Consider the following 20,676-nt stretch of genomic DNA (forward strand, 5'->3'; position numbering starts at 1 on the left):
CTGCGTGCCAGGACTTCCGGTAGGGGCCATGTCGCCCTGGCAAGCGTCCTGCAGAGGATCCGCAGGTCGCCTCCTCAAATAGCTTTTAAAAGGTTGAAAAACCTTTTCATCTTCCCCTGGAATTAAACGGGGAAGCTAGAGTACCACCTGGATAAGATCTTGGAAGAACAACTCCTTTTGCGGAGTGGCAGAAGAGTCTAAGGTTGGTTTTCTGGAGCGTCATCTACTCAAAGCTGTTTTGAAACTCCTATGCAATAAGGAGACTTCAGGGCTGACAAGTTCCAAAAGTATTTATGGATTAAAAATACCAACAATATCTGAGGACCTGCAAAATATGTTGAAATGACTGTTTGTTTGTAATTATACTTACTTGCTTTTGTTACGTAAGAGGAGGATGGCAGCATCAAGGGGAAGGAAAAAAGCCATGGGACCACCGCCAGCTCCCCCAACACCTCTTTTGGCAAAGGGTTCTAGAGATGCTGGAAATGTACAGGATTTGCTGGCTCTGATAAAAACTTTGTCTTCTCAATTAACAGAACAGGCTAAGAGGCTGGATACAATCCAAGATTCTTCAAGGGGCTGTGGATTTAATTAATAGTTCTTTGCAAAATATGGCATTGAAGGTTAATGCTCTCCAAGACCAGGTGTCTGTGCAAGATACCGCTATGCATGCCTCCCATAATATCTGCGAGAATGTCCATACTGGAGGCATATACTCGTAGAGCAAATCTGTGTATCATTGGTATCAAAGATCTGCCAGCTGATATAAGTCTGTTTAAATTCTTGGATAAATTTCTGCATGAGCTACTCGTTCTCCCATCTGATTTTATTTACTTGATATTGAGCATGCATACCATGCTCCAGGTCCAGTTCGTGGCACCAAAGGGACTGCCTATACTGTTATAGTTCAATTTGCAAGAGTTTCCACAAAAAAAATCATATTTTGTGCTTGGCAAGGGAAGTAGGAAAACTTTTGTGGGGGCCAACATGAGACAAAGTTATGTTATTTCTGGATTACACTAAAGAAATCGCTGACAAAAGAAGGCAATTTACCAAGACAAGAAATCAGGCAAGACAAATGAATCTGCAATATCATATCAAATACCCTGCTATATTTTGCATTCTTTTTGAAGGCCAGATGAAAATGTTTTTAAATCATGAAATGGCGGAGGCTTGGCTAGCTGGCATTCAAAGTAAGGCACGGGAGACAACTTCCCCAGCCTTATGAGATGGGAACTTTTCAATTCTTATTCTTTTTCAGATTTATTTGTGTTATAAGGTCCAGGCAGTACGCCAGTCCAGAGGATTGTTTACATATATCCTTTTTTCCCCCTCTCTCTTTCTTACTTCCTCTTTTTTTTACATTAGACATGATATACTCTATAATAAAATTCCTGTTTGTGTGTGTATAGATATGTATACATTCATATGTAGATTTAGAAATGACACTATCTAAAATATAGATAGCATAAAGTTGTTATTATTATTACTTATCCTTTTAAATTTCCTTACTTTTTTATTATTATTACTATCATTATTATGAGACTTTGTTTAGTAATATTTTTGGCTGGTTAAATTGTCAAGCTTTACTATTATATGTTAACTGAAGGGCAATATATGGTTATTGGAAATGAATTGTAGGCTTGCTTCCCTTGCTATAAGACTGAAGATATGATATTGAAATGTAAGGTTGATTATCTATGCTGAATTGTAATATTGGCAATGTTATAGGTATAACTTTTAAGTAGAACGATACTTGAAGTTTGTGTGTAATGCAGTTTAAATTTAATCCTTTTAAGTAACTTTCTAATATTTTTTTTCTTTTTCTTTCTTGCTCTCTTCTTCCTCTCCCTTCTTCTGTTCTTTTTTTCTTTTTCGTTATTGCTGTGTCCTCCTAAGAATACTGTATTGTTAGAAACTGTAGATAATGACTATGTTGTTTATTTCATTTATAAAGATAAAAAATAGAATTTAAAAAGTATATAAAAAAGAGAAAATGCTGCGTGCCATGCCAATTGACCTGCACCCTGTGAGTCAGCCTGTTGCTTCTGGGCACAGTGGAGGGTGCTATCGCATCATCAGTATTGAGGATGGGTTCCTCTGCCAGTCCAGCTGGCTTTTTGTCCATGGAATGGGAGGGGGCGCCATCTTGTTCTGTGCTACAGGTAGCAAAATGTCCCGGGCCATCCCTGTAGCCAAGGCTAGGGTTGCAATCAAAGTTATTTTTTTGAAACTCAGGTACATAAATACTTTTTATGAGACGGCAAAAACAACTGCCCCACATTGTATGACTTGCCCTGGTAGTGGATATGGTAGTGGATGTGATTGGGCGGTGGGGTTCAGAAGGCAACATGACTTTGCAACCCTCATCCAAGAAGCCAGATGGGATCTAATTTGCATCCAAGTCAGAAATAAGCAGTTCTCATTTACTCTGGAGAACTTTCACCAACATCCAGTTTATTTTCTGCAGAAGGAAGATGCTTTGGGAGGTAATGCTATTACATTCTCAGAAATGGTGTGTGCTATTAAGCAAGTGCCACTTAAATCCTAGCCTGGGCTAAGAGCCAACTATGATGTTTTAATCATCATAAGCACACCTGCAGCCCATCATAATGAGATGTAAAGTCACCCCAAACAGTAAACAGCAAGTTCAGGAACTGGAGGCTGAACAAGATCTGGAGCAGTTTGTACAGAAGGAAATATTTTATGGTTCCACAGAAATAGCATAATGAGCATTCTGCAAGAACTTGCAGTGCTCTGGGGTTGAAATACAGCTGTCATTTCTAAAATGGCACCTCACCTATAGGCTGCTGGGGTAGCGGCTTACAAAATAACCACGGGTCTTCTAGCTTGCTTGTTCAGCCAGTTAAAAACTGTTCATACTTCAAATGTAGGCCCAGGCTGGATGGTATTATTTGCATATTGCAGCAGCTTGCACAAACCATAAATTTGTCAGCTACTTCTTTTGTACAGATGCTTCCAAAATTCCCCCTAGATTACCTGGCCTTGCGTACCTCAGGAAAGGATTAGAGAGGAAACCTTTCCTCCCAGCTCCACCACACACACACCCAAGAGTGCTCCTCGTCTGCAGGGTGGTGCCATACCCTGTGAGGCCAGGCCCTGAGGCCACAAAAAGAAGTTCGGGCCACCCCCTTCTCCCGTACCCCACCCCCCCGCAAATAGGCCTCCAGTAAACAGAGACTTTTAAACTGATGATGATGATTGATTAATTGACTGATTGATTGATTGACTGATGATGTCAGTAAATGTCAATCTTGAATTTCAACTTTTGCATACAAAATTTGAATAGTGAAATTGGGAACTGTGACAAATTCTGAATTGGAAAATTACAAATATTAGTTTCAGGTCCATTTATTTGTTTGCATGACGAATTAGCATTTCCGATTTAGACTTCTCAAATCTAAGTTATGTGGGAAGAAAGTCCCCAAAGAGGTTAAGCTCAATCAGCCTTCCCCACCTGGTGCCCTCCAGATGTTGTGCGCTAATGACTCCCACCGTCCCTCACCATTGAGCATCCTGGCTGGCCCTGGGGGTGACAGGAGTTTTTGTCCAAAACATTCGGAGGGCACCAGGTTGGGGGAGGTTGGGCTAAGCTGATTTCAACTTAAAATCTTGTTACTGCAACCTAGTAACCTTCTTTATTTATTCTCTGGCTCCCACAGAAGGGAAGAATTATTTCTTCCATGCATTCAGTGTAAGCTTAAATTAGAAATGGGCACGTATCTTGCAGCATCATTAGCCATTTCCAGTCTGAGTTCAGGAGCGAGAGGAAAATACAACTGATCTGCTCAGCAGTGGAGTAAGTGAAGTCAATACGCACTGCAGGGGAGTATTTCAATAGTCAGCAGCAGTGGGATCTGATGACGGTGGCTTCAGAATACTCATCAGGGCTGGCCCTCCCATGGGGTGGGCTGAAGCCCCCGCCTCAGGCAGCAAAGTAGGTGGAGCAACAAATCAGGCCACTCCCCCTGCTGCCACCGCCAGGAGGGCCCACCGTGTCCACCTCCAGCAGGTGCTGCTGTGAGCCCCGCCAACCCCTCTCCCGCAACGGCATTTGCTGCAGCAAGAGGGCGGCCATCAAGGCTGTTCGGAAAGCTGGCCAGGCTGAAAGGCCTGGCTCGGAGGGGGCCCTTCCTCAGAGCCAGGCATGGGGGGGGCATCCCAGGAGATCACCTGTATAGGTCATTGGAAAACTAAATTGAATATTTGGATATATTGCTTTACTTCTGCAAAAAAAAACCCCACACAACCCAAAAAACATCATTCTCACATAAAACACGATAGATCAGGCAAACACTAAACATCCGTAACGTGCTTGATTAAGACAACGATCCTTAGCTCTCTGGAATCGGAGGCTGTGCTCCATCCTGAGCCTGACAGAAGTCAGGGGCAGGCAGCACTTTGAGCATTTTTCTTCCATCCATGGAAATGCTGCATTTTTCCTCCCATTGCTGGAAATGGGAGGAAAACATTTAGGCCTGCTCTTGAGCACATTTAAATGTTTGCTGGGACTGGGGGCAGGGCTGGGAGGTGAGAGGTCAAAGAATTCAGTAGATCCATTGCCTCTTCTCCCTACCCACCACCACACCCCTGCCACACCCATCCCCCCTTTCCCCAAGGTTGGAGGTCCGACCTCAGGAGAGAGACCCCCCGCAGAGGTTTCCACAGTGGCTGGGAGAGGGAGCTGATCTGCAGTCAGATCGCCTCCAGTGTCAGAGCTTTGTCTCCAGCCTCAGCGGAGAGATCCCCTGCACCTGGAATGCTGTCTAGCAGCCATAGGATTGCAGCCTAACTTCATTAGAGCTGATTCTTGGCCCACTGAATAGAACAACACTCCTTTGGGATTGTTTTTGCAACAGTTACCAAGATTCCAATGGCTGACAATAGAGGAAAAAGCAGCATCCTTCTCTGAAACATCATCATCTTTGACTCCTGTGTCTCTTGTATAGTTAAACAAAACATTTTGATTGAGCCCATTTATTCAATTTGTAGCATGAGAGTATGGAGCACTTTGGACTCTGGGCAAAAATGATAGTTACCCAACAGCCCAATTGCAACAATGTGCTTTGTGCTTATCATCAATCTTCAAGAATTTGAAGCAAGTCTCCAAAATATGTCAAAGAGAGTGATTGTTCAGATCCTTCTAGCAACATCCTGCTTTCTTCCTTTCATTGTGTTTTTTCAGTACTTTCCTTTCCTTTTCTTTCTTCTTAAATGACAAGAGAGGTATCAAACATGTCATAACAAACTTAGCAGTAGGAATTAATGAGGATGGAGAAAAACAAAGGCACATTTTCAATGATTTATTATTAAATTCTTCAGTAAAAAATCGAGTAAGTTGAATTTTCCTATTAACACAATTGAGAATGTAATGAGCTTCTTAATTTACGACTTCAGTAAGTTTCTCTGATTTGAATTATAAAACTATCATGCAAGCTACATTCTAATTGCCCAAGTGTGTCTGAAGATGAGTTTGTTTAGCTTTCATTCCAGCATCTAATCTAAATAAATTAACAAACAGAAGACAGTCTCTGCCGCAAGTCATTCTGATGTAAGTGAATAAATAGGATTTTTGAAAAAATGGAACGACTCCAAGTTATTAAAATAAGAATAGTAAATGTACCTCTGTCGGAACATTTCCCACCCCCATGGAGAACAGTTTTATCACTGTTATTACCCACAACTATAGCGCTGAGCCCAAATATGAGGTGCATTTTGCAGATATTTTCATGCATTCCTCTGCTCCACACTCCATAAGACCATAAGAGGAGCTCTGCTGGATCAGGCCAAAGGTTCATCTCATCAAGCATCCAGGTTTTCTGCAATAGCCAACCAGATGCTTCTGGGAATCTCATGGGCAGGACCTACAGGCAACAGACAGGGAGGTGGGTGAGGATTTCAGTTTGCTTTTGATAAGAATTTACCAATATTTGTAAATGCCTTAATATTTGGGATGGAAAGAGAGTGAAACTAAAAAAAAAAAAAAAGTGGGAGAAAGCAAAACTGTCAAATTCATCCAGGATGAGAATGACAGAATTTGTTCAGGATGTATTTTAATGCAAACATACCTGCTTTCACACTTTCAAACTACTATGTGAACCAATACTCAGTTAGCCTTCAAAATTTGAAATTCTCTGAATTTTGCAGTGAAGTTTTCCGATCAAAAATGCATATGTTAGGGGAAATAATGATACAGTGAATTATATTATGGAAATATGCTTGCAAAGATGTGTATATATTAGGCAGAAATGCATACAAAATGCATCTATCAGGAGAAATGTACATATGCTTATGAATTCTCATGCGAACTTTTAAAAAGAAATTCTCAAAGACGGAGATGAACTGAACTTACTATCTGCTCTTAAAAGCCTCGTTTTGAATCCCTGTGTGGTCCACCGTGTTAGTGCTGAATTAAGGTTTCCACCCCTTTTTTCTGACAGGCTCCTCGTCTTTAATAAGCAGGTACAACCTGGTCCTCTCCATGCTGGGAATAGTTGCACCTGTTGAATTTGGCTGGTGCAGACGGGTGAGAATTTCACGTTGGATTTTTTTTAATAAGAGTTCGTGAAACCTGCCAATTTCTTCATAGTTGAGCTGGAAAGAATGTGGGATTATTTTTTTAAAAAAATGAACGTGGGGGAAAGCAAAACAGACAGGTCCATCCATCCCCAACAAGCCCTCCCACCTTGTACGCATCCAGGGCCAGGCATTCAGAGGGGTCTTCTGCCTGTGAACATGGAGCCTCCCTCATGGCTAGCAGCTTGACCTCCCCGCCGCCGCCGCCGCCTCCTCCAGGAATCCATCAAATCCACTTTCAAGCTAGTGGTGATTACATGACACGTCTTGTGGCAGTTTAATTGCTGCTCTGAGCTCATTGGACAAAGGGCAGAATTCTTTTTTTTCTCTTTTTTTTAGATGAACATAATGTCCGAGATCCAAACAAAGCATGAACTTGAAAAGTCTTCTAGGTTAGAGAACATCTTCTCCCCTTAGAGACCCACTACACAGCAAATTAAGGCCACAGCAAAACAAACAAACAAACAAACACAAGCCCTGCAAGGCTGACAGTAAGTGACTTGTGCAAGGCCACTCCATCACAATGTCATAATAGCAGCGATCCCTCTCTGCACTGCCAACTGAATCCCAATGTGACATCATCACTCTGACACTCCCAAGAGCTCTAGTGGACCACAGTGGAAGAAATACATGCAAATCCATTGTGAGATTATACATATGCATATATTTAAATGAAAGGATATAGCTGACATTATTCCTGAACTGACTCCCAGTGAGAGGGATTCATAAAATTGGGTGTGACTTCAGAATGACGGTGGACCTTTCTGAGTATTGCTACTAAAATTCCGAGTCATCCTTGTTCAGAAGTCACATCTCTCTAGTTTTCTCCTTCCTGTCAGCAGCATTCAGCAGCTAGATGTGCTTTTACTGAGTTAAGATTTTAATTATTTCGTGGATGAATGTGCTTTACCATGGAAACGTTTGTATCTTTAAAGGCAGGAAATAAATGCTTATGATATATTAAATTAATAAACAAGCAGCAGGCATGGGGACCATGCGGTGATGCAACAGTGCCACCTTTCCTAGCCTTATTGCCTGCATGGGGCCCTGAGCAAGCTGCTCTCTGCCTTTCCACCTAACATCTTGAAAGCAGGCCAAATTCTTCCATGCTGAAAAGGAGATGTTGCATTATCTGACACTGTTTTAATCATCGTCACTACATTAGATGATTATGCCAGGGCAGTTGGGTTGGTCTTTAGTAAAAGCCTATTAACGGAAGTTGCTGTAGCACATAAAGGTCAGTGCCATATAGTGCATCACTGCTCACACCACTGGAGGGCACCACAACTAGGGGGGTACATGCAAGCAAACCCCGAGCTCGTCGGAGTTCTCCGCATTCCACCTCCAAGCTCGTTCTGTCTCATGCCTGTATCAGATTGCAATCCTTGTTTTGTTTTTTTCCCCATGAAAATTCCTGTGTATTTTTGTGCATATTGTTCCAAATGTTCGCATCAGTCGTGCACATATGTGAAATGTCTTCTCCCATTAATTAAGGTTTGTTTGTGCACATTTTTCAAAAGTGCACATTTTTCAGGCACATTTTTCAAATGTAGACTTGCTGTCAAATGCCTTTTTTTAGTCCATGAATCACACTGCAAGTTGGAAATGTACGAACGTCAACCACACATTACCTTTGAGTTCTTATTCGGTTTGGGAGATGTTAACTGGGTAAACCTTGATCAGGTATGAACTAAAACTAATTTATCATCCATTGATAACCACAACAAACCAGATGGAATGGGCCTAGAACTGTCTAAGCAAGAACCTAGCACAGATGCCAACAGAAACCACCGATGGGACTGATTCAGCTCAGACCAATTCAGAAGCCTTGCAATTCAGCTCAGGTACCAAACCCAAGGTGAGATTCAGAAATCCAAAGCTTCATGCCTCCCATTGACTATCATGGGAAATTAAAAACGGATATAACATTTTATTCTCTTTGTCAGAACTGGATGACATTTGCAGGCATCGTATCCCCTTGGGAGGGAATTATGCCTGCCAAATGTCAGACAAATAGGTGCAGAGGATTTCATGCTATGACCCTTTATATTTTGAAATATTTTTAAAAAGAAACTGCTGATAATGCTTTTATTTCTTGGTATAATTGGACAAAATTTGGAAGAATAGTTGCCACTTCTGGGGGGATCATGCCTGCCAAGTTTCAGAAGAATAAGTACAGGGATTTTTTGCTCAAGAGTAGAAGTAACAGGAATTAATTCTGCTTGATCTCTCTTTGGCTTTTGATACCATCCTGGATTGGCTCTGTCAGTTGGGCATTGGAGGTACTGTGTTACAGTGGTTCCAGTCTTACCTGCAAGGTCAATTTCAGAGAGTAACATTAGGTGGCACTTCCTCAGCCCCTTGACAATTGAGCTATAGGGTTCTGCAGGGTACCATCTTGTCCCCAATATAGCTCAACATCTATGAGGAGCCCCTGGGAGTGACCATTAGGGGATTTGGAGCAAAGTGCCATCAGTATGCTGATGACACACAGCTCTTTCTCCCTGTGAGATCTGAATCAGGTGAGGCTGTGCAAGGCCTGGATCAAGAACTGTCACTTGAGGCACAGGTGGACTCAGTGGCACAGAGCACTTTTTATCAGCTTAGGCTGGTATACCAACTATACCCTTATCTGGACAGAGAGAGCCTAGCTACACTGATCCATGCTCTGATAACTTCTCGTCTGGATTACTGCAGTGCGTTACACGTGGGGCTGCCTTTGAAAACAGTCCGGAAACTTCAGCTGGTCCAAAATAGGGCAGCAAGATTGTTAACAGGGACTGGCCTGCGAGCTCATATTATGCCAGTACTTTTCCAGCTGCACTGGCTGCCAGTCCATTTCCAGGCCCGATTCAAAGTGCTGGTATTAACATTTAAAGCCCTTAACGGCTTGGGGCCAGGTTATCTGAAGGATTGCCTCCCCCATATGTGCCTGCCCGGATCTTAAGATCATCGTCAGCGGCCCTCCTCCGTGAGCCCCTGCCAAAGGAAGTGAGGCGGGTGGCTACTAGGAGGAGGGCTTTTTCTGCTGTGGCACCCCAGCTCTGGAATGAGCTCCCTATTGAGGTTCCCCTGGCACCTACATTGTACTCCTTTCAGCGCCAGGTGAAGACCTTTTTATTTTATTTTCCCAGGCATTTTAGCTTTCTAAACTTTTAGCTTTGCTGTTTTAAATCTGTATTTTAAACCCCTGCACTGCTGCTAGGTTTTATTGTGGTTGTATCATTATATTGTGGCTTTAATGTTCTATATATTTTAAATTGTCTTATTGTGTGCTGTTTGGTTTTAATTTTTGTGAACCGCCCAGAGAGCTTCGGCTATTGGGCGGTATAGAAATGGAATGGAATGAATGAATGAATGCCTAGACTCAGTGACAGGCTGGATGAGGGCTAACAAACTGGAGCAGAATCCTGGCAAAATGGAAGCCCTGTGGGTGAGTGGTTCCTTATCGCTTGTTCTGGGTTGCACTCCCTTTGAAATATCAGGTTCGTAGTCTGGGGTACTCCTACATCTATCACTGTTGCTGGAGGCCCAAGCGGCCATGGCGGCTCGGAGTGCCTTTTACCAGCTTCGACTGGTACAGCAGCTACGGCCTCTCCTGGACAAGGACAGCTTGGCCACAGCAGTACAGGCGCTAATAACCTCAAGACTGGACTATGTGGGGCTGCCCTTAAGGCTACTCTGGAAGCGCGGCTAGTGCAGAACGCAGCAGCTCAGCTGTTGTCCAGAGCTGACCCTTTTCAGCATGCAGCTCCTCTGCTGAGGGAACTGCACTGGCTGCCTATTCGCTACCAGGCCAGGTTTAAAGTTCTAGCACTAGTGTACAAAGCCCTAAACAACTTGGGACCAGGATACCTGAGAGAGCACCTCCTTCCTTACCAATCTGCCCAGTCACTGAGGTCATCAGAGGGCTCGCTCCTGGTGGTTCCACGTGGACTTATGGTCCGACTGGAGTCCACCAGGAGAAGAGCCTTCAGTGTGGTGGCCCCCTTTCTATGGAATTTCCTGCCTTTGAATATCAGGCAGGCACCAACATCTTTTTGTTTCTGGCATCTGCTGAAGACATCTTTATTCTAATTAGCTTTCCTTGATTGAGCAACCACAGTTTTTAATGGTATTCTGTTTGTTTGTTTTTAAGAACATTTAATATTGTGTTTCATTCCTTTTATCTTTTATTGTTCAGTGCTCCAGAATCTGTTGAGATGCAGAGCAGTATATAAATGTTTTAAATAAATGAATAAGTAGACCATACTTCCCTCTGCTCCCTCCTGGCCTCATCAACATTACAAAGAAATAAAACCAAAAGATCCTAGTTTTGGAGACAGACTGTCTGCCTTTCCAAAGCCCTAATTGTGTACAAGGCTTCACCTCAGCAAGCACCTGAAGTCGTTCAAAGGGGCGCAATTCAGCTTGCCCTTCAGCCAAAACTGATGCACATCCCTAGTAGAGAATAATCTAAAAAAAATGCATACAAAACTAATTAACATTAATTTAATTCAAGAGAAAATTCCTAAGGTTGGATATAGTCCTGTAAATGATTGTTCTAAAAAGATTGCAAAAATTATCCATCTTTGTAAAGTTATTCTTCCAAGTTCTGCTGTATATTATTTTGGGGCAAAGGAGTCTGTCTCCCTGGCATTCAGAATAGCTGTGAAATATGGATTAAGGTTATCAGAAAAAAACACAGTCAATGGAACCCATACAGAAATGTTACATGGGTATTACTGATAAGACATGACAATGCCGTGTGTTACACTATGATACATGAGAACCACATGTGAAAATAATGCATATTGTAGCCAAAAACAGCTAGATAAATGAAATATACAGCACAGGCTGAACACATGAAGTTACTCCAACTATAAAGTTAAGGCAGAAATGAAGGTGTGGTGGAATTGTTGCTGTTCTTGTTAATGACATCTCCAGATTGTATCTCATTTCATTACTTTATCAAAACCATTTTAGGAATGAAAAAATTCTCATGGATGGCAGCTGCAAATGACTCCCTGCCTCTGGGCCCCTATTTATCTCTTCCAAAACACTGGATGCCAATCACCCGGGGTGTCTCATCCAGAAGAATTGTACCCTTAAGGGGTTTATCCTTCCCCAGAAGCTTCAGGGTGAAAATCAATTAACAGGGGTATAAAACGCTCAAAAATGACTTCAGGCTGCTGGTTTGGGTTCCATCAACTCTGCGTGTTGGTTTTTCTGCATCTTGCAGGCCCTCTCCATTTATTTATTTATTTATTTATTTATTTATTTATTTACAACATTTGTATACCGCTCCACATCTAAAGCCAATTTCGGAACAGTGAACATAAAAGGTAAAATAATAAAAAGATTAGACGAATTAGAACACCATATTAAAATTGTTCTTTTAAAAACAGAATACCAATAAAAACCATGACTGGTCATAGAATCATAGAATAGTAGGGTTGGAAGGGGCCTACAAGGCCATTGAGTCCAACCCCGTGCTCAGTGCAGGAATCCAAGTCAGAGCAGCCCTGACAGATGGCTGTCCAGCCTCGTCTTGAAGGCCTCCAGTGTGGGAGAGCCCACCACCTCCCTAGGTCATTGGCTCCATTGTCATATTGCTCTAACAGTCGGGAATTATTTCCTGATGTTCAGCCGGAATCTGGCTTCCTGTAACTTGAGCCCATGATTCCATGTCCTGCACTCTGGGAGGATGGAGAAGAGATCCTGGCCTTCCTCTCTGTGACAACCTTTCAAGGACTTGAAGAGCGCTATCCTATCTCCCCTCAGTCTTCTCTTCTCAAGGCTAAACATGCCCAGTTCTTTCAGTCTCTCTCCAAAGGGCTTTGTTACCAGTCCCCTGATCATCTTTGTTGCCCTCCTCTGAACCCCCTCCAGGTTGTCTGCATCCTTCTTAAAGTGCGGTGCCCAGAACTGGACACAGTACTCCAGGTGAGGCCTAACCAGTGCTGAGTAGAGGGGAACTAGTACTTCCTGGGATTTGGAAGCTATGCTTCTACTAATGCAGCCCAAAATAGCATTGGCCTTTTTTGCAGCCACATCACATGGCTGGCTCATATTCAGCTTGTGATAGACAACAATTCCAAGATCCGTCTCGCTTGTAGTGTTGTTGAGCCACGTTTCCCCCATCTTGTAACTGTGCATTTGGTTTCTTTTTCCTAGGTGCAGAACTTGGCATCTGTCCCTATTAAATGTCATTCTGTTGTTTTCTGCCCAGTGCTCCAGTCTATCCAGATCACTTTCAATTTTGTTTCTGTCTTCCAAAGTATTAGCTCTCCCGCCCAATTTTGTGTCATCTGCAAATTTGATCAACATTCCCTGCACCTCCTCCTCCAAGTCATTCATAAAAATGTTGAAGAGCACTGGGCCCAGGACTGAGTCAGTTAAGGAATGCTTTCTGGAAGACAGCTGTTTTCAAGAGGTGCTGGAAACAGCACAGTGTTGGTGCCTGCCTGACCTCCAGGGGCAGGGAATTCCAAAGCAAGGGGGCCACTGCACTGAAGGCTCCTCTCCTGGTGGACTTCAATCGGGCCACAGCTCTATGTGGAACCACCAGGAGCAGGCCCTCTGATGACCTCAGTGACTGGGCAGGTTGGTAAGGGAGAAGGTGGTCTCTCAGGTATCCTTGTCCCAAGTTGTTTAGGGTTTTGTACACTAGTACCAAAACCTTAAACCTGGCTTGGTAGCGAATTGGCCTGTGTAATATCTGACCCACAAGGCTGCCCAAATGGTCTCAAAAGCCTCCTGGATTTGTTGCAGGAGGTTGTCCAGTACCTGGAAGGCCATGGTATGTAGGTAGTGGGTTCCATTTGCCTTGGTGGGGCAGAAGTAGGGATGGATGAATTTCAGTTTCTCTCAGTTTTTCTGATCTTTAGTCTGTCTCAAACTTTGAGCATTTTTCCAATTTTAAGTTCCTCTAAATGTGTTCTGTGTGCATTTCTCCTAATACATGCACCTGTATGTACAGTTTTGATCAATATAAACATTTTTTCAAGCCTTTTCCTTAATACAATGTATTTTTCAACATTGTTTTCAGTTATATACACATTTTTTCAAGCACACACATCTTTGTAAAAAATATATTGGATTGGAGAACTCCATTTCAAAATTTGGAGAGCTATGATGTTTTTAAAAGATAATTGACTTTCCAGTCACATGTTGGATCAAAAATGCAAAATTAGGTAAATTTGCATTAACATGCAAACCAAACACATTTCTCCCCCGTCCCTAACCAGAAGTCCAGCGAGTCTGATCTAAGGCCCCTCTCAAGTGCTGGGGAAACAAGTCTTTTCCCTTTAGTGTTTCTGAGATCACTCCAAGAGCTTCTGATCTTGCTGACCCAAGTGGCCCTCTTCACTGGCCAACGCCCAGCGGGCAGGGGAGTGGCGTTTGTCGAAGCGCAAGCAGCAGAGACCGTCGGCGACTGGGCGCCCCCCTGGAGACAGAGAGCAAGCAGCTCGGTGATCCCGTGAGGGAGGGAGAAACATCCAGGCCCAATGGGGCAGTTTGTCACCGCCTAGACCCGCCAGGCATGGGGGATTATAAAAGAGACTATTGGAAAGGTCAAGGATTTGTCTGCAAGTGATATAAAATTGGAATTTATAGCACACGCTTGGGGAGAATAAATGTTCGTGCCAGTGATGGAAAGGAGCTGGCAACAACTCTGTGCTCTGTGCAGCTGCCAGTTGCATCATCCTCGGTCTTTGTTAGGACTTAGGAGAGCCCATCTGCCATGTCACCGCTGAGCAGCATGGCAGGGCCATGTGGGAGCCAGGGTGGGTGTTTGTGGGTGGCTGCATCTGCCTTGTGGCACATCAGAGTGACCCAGGACATCTCTCTTCAGATCTCAGCCACAAGCTGAGGAAACGGCTTGAGGCAAACCACGATTACATTTTAAGCCCACGTAAGTCCTCCCCCACTTTGTCTTCACAACAGCCCTGTGAGGTATGCTAGGTGGAAAGATAGTCAGTTAGCCAGTGGGTTTCATGACGGAGTGGAGATTTGAACCCACGTCTCCCTGTTCTAAGTCCAACCATCCAGTCCCTAATTGACAGCTCCTCTCCCAAGATGGAGATAATCATGGTGGTCCAACTTACAGACTTGTTGCAAAGATTACTGAGATAAGAGCTGTGTGCAAATGGCATCTCAAAATTCTCCACCACCCTATTTCTGGGCACTGAATTTCACCAGGGGGAGGAGAAATTCTTCAACAGTTTCTCGCCAATAGGGCTCACTGTCGGCAGGGGTTGTAGCACAAGTCTTTTTCCTTTGGGGTTTTGGGGTTTCTGCACTGCCACTGCAAGTGGCCACAGCATCAGCTGTGTTGGCAGCCTGGCCCTCATCTTGCATCCTCTGCCATGCCCCGCACCTAGCGTCCTTCCGGGGCATTGTGGGGAGGAAAGGGAAGGCAGCCACCACGCCCCAAAAAGGGTGAAGAAAATTGGGAGAAAATTCTGTGATGTGGCCTTTTATATCTAGGGGCTGAGGGGTAAGAAAAGGAAAATCTCAGAACTTTTCTGAGAAAAATGTACTCTGAGAAATTTTGACTCAGCTCTGGTTGTAATTCTTCAGCTTTCAGCACCTTCCCCGGGGTCTTCCAAACATTACATTTCTTGGGGCTGATTGTGTATACATCAAGCCGGCTCAGGTCGACTCAGCCCTCCATCCTTCCGAGGACGGTAAAATGAGGACCCAGCTTGCTGGGGGAAAGGTAGTCACGACTGGGGAAGGCAATGGCAAACCACCCCGCTACAGTCTGCCATGAAAACGCCAGCGCAAGCGGCTTCCCTGTAGGGGTCAGTAATGACCCGGGGCTTGCACAGGAGGAGCCTTTCCTTTCCTCTTACACAGATGCTTATAATACCACTACACCCCCAAATGACCTGTAGCAGGTGTGAGGGACCCATACTCTGTCCAGATCCAGGGAAGAAGTGGAGCTAATGCTGTGCCAAAATCTGTCCTCCAATTTCCTGAAAGTTTTCTTCCCCCATGAAAAAGCCTTCCATTTTTTCTGTCTCATTCTCACGGCATTTTAGCACTTATTTTGAATTTCTTTTGGTAGTGTTTTTGAGCTTACCTAAGCACTGAAAGTGGCTGAGGGTTCCGTGTGTGTGTTTTCTTTCTGTTATATATCTCTCCATTGCTCTGCAGCCTCTCTGGACTTTAATTGAAGTGCAGGAAGCCAAGGAGACTACAGGTTCATGGAGCGATGATTTTACAATGAAAGACAAGACAATCACTCACACTCCTTGGCCACCTCATAGGTAAGGTAAGGACAAGAACCCTGAATCCAACCCAAGGGAATTTCTTTGAAATTTTCTTCTCCTTTGAATTTCTTTTCAAAAGTAATTTATTTTCTATCAAATTGAATGAGAATGGTTGAGAATAATGTAGGATAAATTTTTGGCACAGCACTAAGATAATGTGCTTGAAGCACTTCAAATTAGCGATGGCACGGATGCCCAATTCAGTCAGGGAATCCGGTGGACCCACTCTTGCCCGCAACCCCGAGCCCCACTCGTCGATCCCCTGCTCCTGCTCACTCTCTGCCCACGCTCAGCGAATGGCCTGCACTAACCCCAGTGGCTTCATTGAGCTTCGCAGTTGCCATTTTTTGAGAAATGAAATGGTGATCGCAAAATGCACACATTTGTGCACACACGAAAATGTGCATTTTTGCAAATGTGTATATTCGCATATGCGAAATGCACATTTGTGAATGTGCATATTTGTGTATGCATGAAAATGCACATTTTCACACACACACTAATGTGTGCCTTCACAAAATGCACATTTCACATATGAGAATATGCGCATTTGCAAAAATTGTGCATATTCTCATGCGCATGTCTTTGTATACAAATAATGCACATGTCTTTGTATACAAAAACATGCGCATTTTTTCAAAAGTGCATATTCTCATATACAAAGACATGCGCATTTTTGCGATCGCCGTTTTATTTTATTTTATTTAAATCGCAACCGCAGAGCTTGACGAGGCCACTGGGGTGAGTGCGGGCTTCTTGCCGAGCATTGGAGGGGCTCAAACGCAGTCTGGGGACTGGCGAACGGGGGCAGGGGCTGGGTGGGTGTCTGGAGAACTCAGACGGGAGTGAGTTCGCACATCCCTACTTCAAATACTTGGAAATGCACTACAGAAATGTTAGGCATTAACTGTGGCAGCAACATGGAATAGATGGCCCTCTAACTTGGAGAAATTAAAAAGAATTGTGAAGACTGCTGAATGTGGTAGAATGTTGAGACCCCCTTGCAATACACAATTTTATGAAAACTCATAGTTGGCTTTATGGGTAGACGAACCGTCGTCAGCATTTCCCTCTTTATGTCCACCTAATGACATTTTAAAGAGCTGTAGTTCTGCAAAAATCAATAAAGAAATAATGGGTTACAAGAGAAAGCATAACCCGCTTGGCGCCTTCAGATCCAGGCCGTTGAAGTAATTTGAGCACATTACCAAAAGTTAACTGTAACTGCAGATCAAAACTCATCACAATTCATCCAGTCCAGGGAGGAGGAGGAGGGGGAGGAGGGACATTCGTCATTTTTTTCCTGTGGCCATTATCACATCTCACCTCTTTATTTCCCCAGTTAGGTGGATTGTGTAAAGCTGCCACATTCTAAGTCAGATCATTGACATCTGTCCCATCTATGGACAGATGAAATATTTCCCACCTCCAGCCTTTTTCATCAACTTTTGTGTGGTTTAGATGTGAACTTCCAACCCAAGGCTCTCTTGAAGATCTGTGAAGGCCCTGCCATTCCCCTCCACCCTCTTTTCAACTCAGTGCACTCCAGAGCCTTTCCCATCTTACTCCCATGAAGGGGGTACCACACACTTACTGGGGAGTGGGCCACACTATGGCCCTGCTGCTAGCATTAGACACACTGTTGTCTCCATGTCCAAATATCCACTCATCAGTGTGGTCATCTGCAATGGCGAAGCTCACACATGAGCAGATGATGGTCCATTAGTTTTCCACACGACTGGAAAATCCAATTGTGCTGATGTACTGATTACGCCAAGCATACATGGGAGAAGCTGCTCATGCAGAGTCTTCTTCACTGTAGACAACAACGCAAACTCATGGATGTCCCAAGGTTGGACCAACCCAGCCATGTGCCTGGTGCCAAGGAAGGGATTGGGATCAAAGCTCCACTCCCCAGACATCACATGACGCCCCTTCCATGAAGTATCTAATCTCCCATCAGGTCCTGACTAATGTCCCATCTACTCAGGGCCGGCCTCAAGATTAGGCATCATTAGGCACTAGCCAAGGGCCCACACCTGGCAGAGGCCCATTGACAAGAGCTCCCCAGAGCTGCTTCTCAACTTCACCGCTGTAACCAGCTTATTCGCCTGTCTTTTGCTCTGGCGCAGACAACAGTGGGGGGTGAGATGAAGGAGCAGCAGATGTGACTGCCTACTTGCTCAGTGGCTTTCTGCCCAGGAAACAACCCAGGGGGAGCGATGAGGAGGAGGAGCAAGAACAGCTGGTGGCCATGGTGGTGAGAAGGTGGACTCACTCAGGGAGGGGCCCAAGGAGGGGCCCTTGCTCAAGGGCCCTCAGACACCCGGAGCTGGTGCTTCTGATATGGTGCTGCTTAGCTAGAGAAAAGTGCCATCTTGCCATTACATGAAGAAGACTTCTCTGATATTGTTGGAGGAAGATAATGTGGGGCTGAAGAACATATTTCAGGCCACATCTCTGCCTCTACTTGTGTGCCAAGTCCCAAGACCAGAGTTCTGCGGCAGCATAAACTGGTGGTTTTTATTTTGTTTTGTTTTTTGCCTTGCATGAGACTCCCATAAGTTGTAGAGTACTGAGGTGAGCCCTTTTGACAAAGAAAAGTGTGACGCAGTCTTTCTGCCCCCTTAATGTTGTCTAGTCAAATCCCGAAATCCTTCACAGAAATGAAATAATAATCCTATAAGACCCACTTAAATTAAGCACACTGCAGCTCTGAATCATCCTTATAGGAATGGAAGCTTTTGGTCAGGACTGGGGAACCCATGGCCTTCCTGATGTTGTTGGATTGCAACTCCCATCACCCCTGGCCATTGGCCATGCTGTCTGGGGTTGATGGAAGTTGGAGCCCAACAACATCTGGAGGGGCATGGGTACCTCACCACTGCTGTGATGGCAACTGTTAGTAGGCCTCATTCTCACCGACCTCCTGGCATTAAATGGGACCCGGACCGACTGGGGGTGCATTAAATGCAACTTTGCAACAGAAATGCAATTTTGCAGGCCCATACAGCAAAAATTGTTGTAAGATCCATTTTCTAACCATCTTCAGTGGTGAAAGATTTCCATGAAAATTGCAGAGCAGCTGATGGGTGACAATTCACCGGCTGCCATAACACACAAAAAGATTCATCACTCCAGATTCCTTCTAGAATAAACCTGTGACACCCTCTCTTCATTCTGTAAACTTTGTTTCACTTTATATCCTTTAGCCTGCAGTGTTTGTGTTTAAAGACACATAAGTTTCAAACAGATTGAAATCCCTCAGGGTGCTTCCAGAGCCTTCAAAAACAAAAATGAACAGCAACATGTAAAGAAGGAAGGACAGAAAAAAATAAAGTAGGTATGCTGGAAATTCGGACAGACATATACACCAGTTCATACTCAGTTTATCTGCTGTGGTATTTTTAGGAAATAAAAATGAGTTAGTTGTTTGAGAATGAACTGAAACTGTCCTTTTAGGAAAGGCTCATGATTAGAAGTGGAAAAGGTTAAAGGGCGTCCTCCGTGCCACTTGGCAGGGGGACATACAAACGTTTAAGCTATCCTGGGGTGAGAGAGATCAGCTTGGGAAAGTTTAGGCCTATGTCTGTGAGCCAAAAATATATTCCTAACCCTTCTGACTATGTAAAAATAGCTTAAGGCGATGGAGACTGTAAATTCTACTCCCACGTCAATACTTATTTATTTATGTATTGCATTTCTATACTGCCTTTCAGGAATCAGTCAAGGTGGTTCACAATGATTTTTTTTTTAAAAAAATAGTAAACTAATACAAACTTAATAAAACATTAAAAACAACCTTAAAACCATAACAGTTTTAAAAGCCACAATTTAAAAATTCATCTTGACCCTTCCTGAATGCAGAGAGCGAGTGGGAACCAGCGGCAACGCCACAGGGAGGGCATTCCAGGCTTCGGGAGCAGTGCAGCAGAAAAGCCCAGGCGTCTGCAAGCGAGGCTGCGTTCAAAAGGGCCTCTGCTGCTGATCTCAATAATCAAGCAGGTTCCTGCCAAGACAGGTGGCCCCCCACACAAGTCAGCTGAAAGAAGTTATCACCATTATTTAATTTCCCAAGAGAGGCATTGGCGGGGGCAGCGGGGATAAAGACTCAGGTTTCTGAATCTTGACCCAAGTTTGGTACCTGAGCAGAATCAGGCCATTTCCCAAAGCTCTGAAGCGGGGTTCAAATTGAGCCTTGTGGTCAGCGCACACCTCTGGTAAATATATGTGGTCATTTACCTAGTGGTAACTCACCACATACACATTTAATTACGGCTTTCTGCTCCTATCCTTGAACCATGCTTCCACCTGCCTTGATAAGAAATCCAGGGAACCAAGAGACATATTGGTGGGTGAGTGGGGAGCATTCCATCATGTAAGCAGTTTGAAGTGAAGGTTAGAATTAAAACATCTGTTTGAGAAAGGTCAACACAGAATGGAAGAAATTGTTGGATAACAGGAACAACTCCGCATGCTTCCAGACACTAGGGGGAGATAGGGAATGTGTTGTATCAACAGCCGCTTGTCTTGTTCAACCCCCTTCTTGTCCTGTAACTTGATCGGTTCCTCCCCCCCCCCACTTCCTCTTTGCCTCTGCAATGGGCAACACATGCTCTCTCCTTGAGGGAAGCAAGTAACTATATCTCATGCTTTTGCTTACTTACACTCACATACCCAGCTTTAGGGGGTGGTTGTAGCTGAACAGTGTTAGATAGTCTTCTTCAATGATGTGTATAAAAGTAAGTTGATTTTAACTTCTTCTAGACTGGCTATAACCTGCATTTATTGCCTCTAATAATAAATGCTGTGTTACCAC

At 44.0% G+C, this 20,676-nt stretch overlaps 1 protein-coding gene across 1 annotated transcript in view; it reads left to right on the forward strand.

Annotated features, from left to right (window-relative positions):
• The window catches only part of CHST8 (carbohydrate sulfotransferase 8), a 456,314-nt gene that overhangs the window by 399,347 nt on the left and 36,291 nt on the right, over nucleotides 1–20,676 (forward strand). The window lies entirely within an intron of this gene.

The sequence above is a fragment of the Heloderma suspectum genome, chromosome 8, assembly GCF_057233095.1.
Source record: "Heloderma suspectum isolate Gila_16-S chromosome 8, 16-S_ref, whole genome shotgun sequence".
Classification (NCBI taxonomy): domain Eukaryota; kingdom Metazoa; phylum Chordata; class Lepidosauria; order Squamata; family Helodermatidae; genus Heloderma; species Heloderma suspectum.